Here is a 7,393-nt window from a genome sequence, read left to right as displayed (position 1 = left end):
CCTGAGTTGGAGGCCTCCAGTTGTTTAATCTATTCTCAGACAAGGTAAGGAAGCCTTTATCCCAGCCACAGCAGTCGTCTCTAACCTATTTGAAGAAATATTTTCTTTCTTTTTTTTTCTTTTTCTTTTTTTTTTAAGTTTTATTGCATATAATGAGAAAAGTTACATGATTTCAATTCATCTGAATTTGTTAACATTTAAAAACATATTTTAAGTTAAACAGAATTATATCACATTCTTGTTTTTCTTTTGTACCCCAACTCCTGCCCTAGACCCCCTTCAATACCTACAATATCTTTTTGTCTATTCTTTAAAATTTATAAAATATAACAGTAAAAATGAGTATTATAAACTTTATTTGATATAAAACAACAATCAATTTAACAGTTTTATGTAGATGCTTATCTCGGGCAATACTGAAAATACATTTTTCTCAATATAAATTTTAAATAACTCCAAACTTCATTAACTGTTTATTTCAAAATATTACATCACTACTAATATTTTCTTAAATGAGCATAAATATATAAATTGTTTTTGTTTGTTTTATATTTAGTAGAGCTTAAAATCTTGGCTCTTACTATGGTGACTTGATACAAGAGTTACAAATGTCAAGCAAAGCATTCATTCTTTCTCTTTGTTCTCTTACAAACCCCCTCCCCATTTAATTGTCTACATTTTTGGGGGGTATATAAATACTTTAAAAAAAAGTGTAAGGTGTTCTGAAAACCATATTATAGTGTAAAAACATGAAATAAATAATACTAAATAATAGAGAGGCTAAAATAGGAAAAGCAAGATCCCAAGACCATTATGTTGTACACAGCAAGACATTGTCATGACCAAACAAGCTGAAGTGTTTATAGATTATATAATATTGGACCTATTTCTCCAATTACCTAATTAGAGAGACCATTGGATGACAATCAACAAATTTCTAATTCCTCCTATTTTTGGATTTCAATCAATTAGGATATGTTGGTAATATTAATTTTCATGTTAAGGTATTAAGAAAAGGTAACTGTCACTTCCTGTTGTTTTTGTTATAAGAGGTAAAATTAGATTTGTGTGGATTTGTTGAAAGATTACTTTCTTACTTCATCTAGGGTGTAGTTTTGCTCCTTATGTTGATGTTTTCCATCTATTATCCTTTGTAGGGCTGGATTTGTGGAAAGATATTGTGTAAATTATGTTTTGTCATGGTATATCTTGTTTTCTCCATCTATGGCAATTGAGAATTTTGCTGGGTATAGTAGCCTGGGCTAGCATTTGTGTTCTCTTAGGGTCTGTATGACATCTGCCCAAGGATCTTCTAGCTTTCATAGTCTCTGGTGAGAAGTCTGGTGTAATTCTGATAGGCCTGCCTTTATATGTTACTTGACCTTTTTCCCTTACTGCTTTTAAAATTCTATGTTTAGTGCATTTGGTGTTTTTATTATTATGTGATGGGAGGAATTTCTTTTCTGGTCCAGTCTATTTGGAGTTCTGTAGGCTTCTTGTATGTTCATGGGCATCTCTTTCTTTAGGTTAGGGAAGTTTTCTTCTATAATTTTGTTGAAGATATTTACTGGCTCATTACATTGGGAATCTTCACTCTCTTCTATACCTATTATCCATAGGTTTGGTCTTCTCATTGCGTCCTGGATTTCCTGGATGTTTTGGGTTAGGAGCTTTTTGCTTTTTGCATTTTCTTTGACTGTTGTGTCAATGTTTTCTATGTTGCCTTCTACCCTACCCCCGAGATTCTCTCTTCTATCTATTTTATTCTGTTGGTGATGCTTGCATCTATGACTCCTGATTTCTTTCCTAGGTTTTCTATCTCCAGGGTTGTCTCTCTTTCTGATTTCTTTATTGTTTCTATTTCCATTTTTAGATTCTGGATGGTTTTGCTCATTTCCTTCACCTGTTTGATTGTGTTTTCCTGTAGTTCTTTAAGGAATTTTTTTGTGTGTATTTCCTCTTGAAGGACTTCTAGCTGTTTACCTGTGTTCTCCTATATTTCTTTGAGAGAGTTATTTATGTCTTTCTTAAAGTCCTGTATCATCTTCATGAGAAGTGATTGTAGATCTGAATCTTGTTTTTCTGGTGTGATGGTGTGTTCAGAACTTGCAATGGTGGGAGTATTGGGTTCTGATGATGCCAAGTAGCCTTGGTGTGTGTCATTTATTTTCTTACGCTTGCCCCGCATCATCTGTTTCTCTCTAGTGCTACCTGCCTTTGCAAAATCTGACTGGAGCCTGTCTTTTCTGTGATCCTGATTGTGTTAGAACTCCTCAGAGTCAAGCTGTCTCTGTGATCCTGTGATTCTGGGATCCTGTGAAACCTGGGCTTGTTAGAGTACCTGGGAGTGGAGCTTCCTCTGGGTATTGTGGGACTGGCTGTGGAGCTTGCACTCAAGGTCTGCTCAGGGCACAGGTCGGCCCAGACAGACCGGAAGCAACCCGAGCCACTGGGCTGGCAGAGTTCCTGGGTCCTGCTAGTCCCAGTTACTCCCAGTGTTGGGACAGATGTTGTGTCCTCCTCACCTCTGATCCTGGGTGTGTTAGAGTGCCTGGGAGTGGAGTTTCCTCTGGGTGTTTGGGACCGGAAGGAACCTGAGCCAGTAGGCTGGCGGAGTTCCTGTGTGCCTGGTCTTGCTGGTCCCAGTTACTCCTGATGTTGGGACAGATGTTATGTCCTCCTCCTCCTCCTTCTCTCTGGAAGAAATATTTTCTATCTTTTGTCTGTCTGCTTTTTTTTTCCTCGCTCTTAATATTTTCTTTCTTTATTGCAGCTATTTTTGAAGTTTTGATGTCAGATGTTGTCACATGTCAGATGTTGTCACTGTGTTTAATATTTATCCAGTCTTGTGTGTTGATTATTTTTTCATTCATGGTTACATATTCTCATCTGTTTCCTTTGGTATCAAAAATGGTGACACTTTTTATTGGGCATTTGTTGAATTTACAGCTCAAATTCTTCATTGTAATATTTCAACATAATAGCCAAGATGGCAGCATAGGACACAATTGCTTTCTACTTGAGGTTAGCTCATTTTCTGCTAAGGTGAGGCTATCCTCCATCAGGCACAAGTCCCAGTTGAATCCACACTTCTCAGAGGTTAAATGTACAGTGAATTTATAAGATGTCAAAGTCAAGAGATTGCCTTGAGTGTTCAAAGAAACTTTGGACATTTCAACAGTGTTAGGACTGCATTTTGTATTATGGGTTGTGTGTGAGTCTCTTATGAACTGTTTGAAAATATGGTGGGTTGAAAGTCCTAGATGGATTACACTTCACAAAAGCTAAATGTACAGTGCTACAGCCTTTTCTTTAGAAATATCCTTTTGTGGCTGGGCAGTGGTGGCGCACACCTTTAATCCCAGCACTTGGGAGGCAGAGGTAGCCGAATTTGTGAGCTAGAGGCCAGCCTGGTTTACATAGTGAGTTCCAGCACAGCCAGGGCTACACAGAGGAAACTCTGTCTCAAAAAAAAAAAAAAATCAAAACAAAAAAGTAATATCCTTTTGTGAAGTTAGCATAAACATAGAAGGAGATGGTACCTCTAGGCAAGTAGAGCCCCCCAAACCTGCCTTAGCTATAGAACAGAAGATAGATGTCCATGGCCTCAAGCAGAGATAGTTGATTCCATCCCTGTCTCGCCACATAGATTGTATTATGGAAGGCAAGCTTTGTCATCTACCTGTTTCACTTTCTCCTCAGTCCTCAGACCCAAAATGTTGCTGAGCCCCATTTTATCCCAGTTGAGATGGTCTGAGCTGTGATCAGACAGATCTCCTTGTTGGCTGGAATTTAAGACTTTCAGATTTCAACTATTAAATAGCTGAATCAAATGTAAAGCCTTAATACCTTGTGTTGCATGTCTGCACGGTTAGAGATGCAGCTTCCAGATAGCATCATCTACAACAGTCTCACTTTAAGCACAGCAGGAGAGAGCCTTCATTGCTTCCACCTCACCTCATCTAAGGTTTTCTAGGTTCCAGAAGGGAACTGTGTAGGGAGGGAAACAAGGGATAATACCATGTATTCGGAGAAAAGGTAAGGACTTAAGTTTCAGTTGGAGGCCTCCAGTTGTTTAATCTCTTCCTGGCGAGGCTAGGGAAGGTTATATTAAGGAAGCCTTTAACCCACTGAGAGGAGTTGGCTCCTCAGTCTTTGGATGAAATATTTTCTTTTGTCTTTCTCTTTCCTTCTCTTTTTTCTCTCTTTCCCTCTTTCTCTATTTCCTTTATTTTCTTTCACTTTTTTTTTCCTTCAGAGCTGTTTTCTATTTAGGTTATATTCCTGTCATGGTTTATATTAGCTCAACATCCTCCTGCTCCTGGATTCTTGGTCTTCAATTAGTAGAATTGTGTAAACTTAAACAGTATGATCTATGGGAGAAGGTTTGTCTCATTTGTTCTAGGTGACTTTGATGTTTCAAAATACCAGAGCAAGGCAGGTGTTTCTCTTTGCTTGCCTGCCTATGTATCAGGATGTAACACTCAGCACAATGCCTACCATAATCCTTCCTTTCAAGATGACAATGGACTATCACTATAATCACTCCCAAAAGTATTCTATTATTAGAGTTACCTTGGCCATATTGCATTTTCACAGCCATAGAACAGTTACTAAGACAGGTTGTTTGTGTAATAATTTGACATATTTTCCCCTTATTCTGTCCTGTGAAATCAGGGCTAAATGAACAGGTAATGGACTGATCTCTAGACAAAATATTTACCGTGTGGCATGGTTATTACTCATGACACATACAGGTCCATAGAGAAAAAGAGAAATGAGGGTCAGAAATTAATGTCACCTGTGTGGTTTACAAAGAAAAAGAGGTGTAGGTAAATTCAGATGGTAGTCATGTGCTAAAACAGATTCAGTAATTATCAGTGAGACTAGGACCATTAAAGAAAATGCACGTGCTCTTCTTTGCACATATAGAGAATGTGTTGAGAGGGTGCTGTACCACACAGCAAAGTGTTTAATTATGGGAGGAAAAGGTAATGTTATTCACCACCATTACAGACTCTATCCCTATTTAATGGAAGGTAAAATAGAAGCAGTTGCTTTTCTGTGAGAAGCCATTTTTCTAATCTGATATTTTTATGTTTATATTTTTGTCTTATGTTTTTCTACATGTCTTAACATTTGTTATTATTCTGAGCTTTACCCACATCTTGACTTTTAAACTTTGTCAGAGGCTGTAATTTTTTACACCAGAATGACATGCCTGCATGCCATTAATACTGATCTCTAGAAATTGGAGTGCAGGTTTATGGCTCTCTGTGGGGCAGTGGGCTGTTCTGACAGCCTGGGTGCAGTAGAGAAGCCACCTTAGAACCTTGGACCACCCACTGAGCAGAGTAAATTTGTTCACAAGGGATGGTAGGTGTTCAGTGATAGCTCCTGAGATGATGGCTCAGATTTCAACCTAAACGCCCCACAGTGACCCCAGCAGGAGAGTTTTGTGATATTGGTCAAGCCCTCTTACATGCAAATAAAGATTCTCAGCCCAAACCAATGAGAGATAACAGCTCACAAAATCTGAATGACCCCCCCAAAACTATATATATATATATATGTCATGTCCAGGGAAGTAAAGCACATGAAAGATCTACTCCATGGTCTGAGCCTTTTGTTCTAAGAGCTGTAGCACTTAGAAAGAGATTTGCTCTCCCAAAACTCAGCCTAAAGCTGCGCCACACTCCTCACTGGCTAGTCGGCCTGTCTTCCCAGCCTGACCCGACTCAGTGCAGGGCAGTGCGGAGAAACAGAGTGGCCTGGAAGACAAGGCAGAGACAGAGCCCCGTCTGTCTGCGCTTGCTCAATTCCCTTCGCAAGGACTCTTTCACCAAGCCAGGCCAGAGATCTCTATGGGAAACCTCCTGCATTCAGGCCCACTGCTCTCCCTATGTTTTGTTTTGTTTTTATTTGTAAAATATGTACATGGGTCTTTTGCCTATATGTATGGATGTGAGCATGTGAAAGTCTGGTGTTTACTGAAGGCATTTAACTCTTTAGAGGAATTTTGTCTGAGCCCCTGTATACTTTCTACCTTTGTGTGTGTGTGTGTGTGTGTGTGTGTGTGTGTGTGTGTGTGTGTGTATTTCCTCAGGACAGGGTCACGTTATGTACCTTTTGATGTCCTGAAGATCACTACGTAGACCAGTTTGGCCTGAAAATCATAAGAGATTTACCTGTCTCTGCCTCCTGAGGCTGAGATTAAAGGTGAGTGCCACCACATCAGCCCATGTTTTCTTCATTTTAGAAGTTAATAATTTTGATATAATTTTGCTGATTTATCCTCAATTACGCTGCTCTGTTTGTATCTCTTTGTATATATTAGTAGGCATTTCTCCTACAATGCAGTCTCTTATTCAGTGTGAACACAAATGAGAGGCTTGAGTCTCCTTTACTGTTTCCTCCTAAAATGAGTTGGTGATTGCATTTGAAATTCTCTGACATGGAATTAATATGTTGAGATACAATTATCTGAATATATATTCAATGAAGTGTATATTTAAAATGTAGTCAGCTTCACAACTTCTATTTATACACACACACACACACACACACACACACATATATATGTACATACATATACATCGTATACTTTAGGATGCAGTTACCTATGAGGATGTGCATGTGAACTTCTCTCAGGAAGAGTGGGCTTTGCTGGATCCTTCTCAGAAGAGTCTCTACAAAGATGTGATGCTGGAAACCTACTGGAACCTTACTTATATAGGTAATAATGTGAATTTTTCGTTACTTTTTTTCCCTTGGTTTTTCGAGACAGGGTTTCTCTGTGTAGCCCTTGCTGTCCTGGAACTCACTCTGTAGACCAGGCTGGCCTCAAACTCAGAAATCCAGCTGCCTCTGCTTCCCAAGTGCTGGGATTAAAGACATGCACCACCACTGCCTGGCTTTTTCTTTACTTTTTAATTTAAGGAGACATGACTGTGTTAGAGATAGGTGCTCTTCTGTGATTTTGATTGTAAAAGAAGAAGAATTGGTAAATAAATCAGGCATTATTGTAAAGTTCAATAAAGATAACAATTTAAATTTTGCATAATTTCCAGTAATATACATTTCTGGTACTGTATTTTAGGCTACAAATGGGAAGACTGCAATACTGAGGATCATCGTCAAAGTTCTGGAAGACATGGAAGGTAATTTTCATGTGCAAGCTGGTACATAGGTGTCTCTGAAGAAATTTTAATGTACCCTGAAATTTTAATGAAAAAAAAAGTTTAACCAAGCACAGCTTTGTGAGGTTTATTAAATTCTCATATACCATATACCTCAGTGTTAGGTAGCTGATCAGTGTTTACAAATTATTCCTTTAAGAAAGAGGAAAGGACATAAGGTGTCACAGTTTTAATCATAGCCACTTGAGAACCAT

The 7,393-nt window shown here is 38.5% G+C and overlaps 1 long non-coding RNA gene across 1 annotated transcript; it reads left to right on the top strand.

The window, feature by feature from the left end:
• The first annotated feature begins 2,676 nt into the window (after positions 1-2,676).
• LOC116075011 lies at positions 2,677-7,366 on the top strand. Its single transcript, XR_004112379.1, has 3 exons — positions 2,677-6,219; positions 6,610-6,736; positions 7,100-7,366. It is a non-coding gene; the product is annotated as an uncharacterized LOC116075011 (long non-coding RNA).
• Positions 7,367-7,393: the final 27 nt, after the last annotated feature.

Source organism: Mastomys coucha, unplaced genomic scaffold, assembly GCF_008632895.1.
Source record: "Mastomys coucha isolate ucsf_1 unplaced genomic scaffold, UCSF_Mcou_1 pScaffold3, whole genome shotgun sequence".
In the NCBI taxonomy this organism is placed as follows: Eukaryota; Metazoa; Chordata; class Mammalia; order Rodentia; family Muridae; genus Mastomys; species Mastomys coucha.
The sequence above is the reverse complement of the archived record's forward strand: the minus strand, read 5'-3'. Positions and strand labels throughout refer to the sequence as shown.